The sequence below is a fragment of the Morus notabilis genome, unplaced genomic scaffold (genome assembly GCF_000414095.1).
Source record: "Morus notabilis unplaced genomic scaffold, ASM41409v2 Scaffold87, whole genome shotgun sequence".
Lineage (NCBI taxonomy): Eukaryota > Viridiplantae > Streptophyta > Magnoliopsida > Rosales > Moraceae > Morus > Morus notabilis.
This window is the reverse complement of record NW_010366183.1, coordinates 814,214-815,035: the sequence shown is the minus strand read 5'-3', so window position 1 is coordinate 815,035 and position 822 is coordinate 814,214. Positions and strand designations below refer to the sequence as shown.

General features: G+C 39.9%; 1 pseudogene; it reads right to left on the bottom strand.

Moving 5' to 3' along the window:
* LOC21406002 overlaps positions 1-622 on the bottom strand; it is a 1,671-nt pseudogene extending 1,049 nt beyond the window's left edge.
* Positions 623-822: the final 200 nt, after the last annotated feature.

The following is an 822-nucleotide window of genomic DNA, read 5'->3' as shown; positions in this document are numbered from 1 at the left end:
ACGCTCTTCACCTGAGCAATACCGTGAGAATCACGAAGAATGACGCCGATTTGAGATGGTGTCAGACCTTTCTTCGCGAACTTGCACATGTTTTCTTCGACCTGAAGAAAGGCTCAGGAATTAGGGGACCGACCTCAACCTCAAACTAAACCAAAAATATAAAAAATAAATAAATAAAAATCATGGTTTTTGCAGTTCTATTGCATTTGAAAGTGCGCAAATTACAGCATTTCGGATTATTTTCCGTGCAAATTTCTCGGAGGCCAAACAAGAAGGATGAAGATCGAAAGTTTGAATGTGAAGAAAGCTTACATCTTGAGAAGAGATCTTAAGCCAGCTCGGCGGAGTCCTCTTGTAGGGCAATGCTGAGGCGGAAATACCTTTACTGTTAAAGTCACAAAAATGGAAGCAAGAAAAGAAAAAATGTATTAGAAAGGAGACGAAAACACACGCACAGAGAGAGAGAGAGAGAGAGAGATATATATATATATATATATATATATAAAGAGTAAAAGATACAGACCCACGGCTGTGCATACGACCCATGGTGGATTGGCTATGGAGGTCGAGGGTCTATCTGGTACAAATGGCTTCTGCGTCGTTAGCTCAACGGTGAAGACGACGAGAGTTCGTGAAGAAACCCTAGACTGACCACGTGGGATTTTATACAAGCAAGAATTCCACTCAAACGACAGCGTTTGATATTTTGTTTTTTGTGGGTGTGGGGAGTGGTGTGGTCGTTATTTTAGTGGGATTTTTTTCCCCTTGAGGGAAAAAAATATGTATGTATATATATAATAGTGTGTGTGTTTGTATATATAT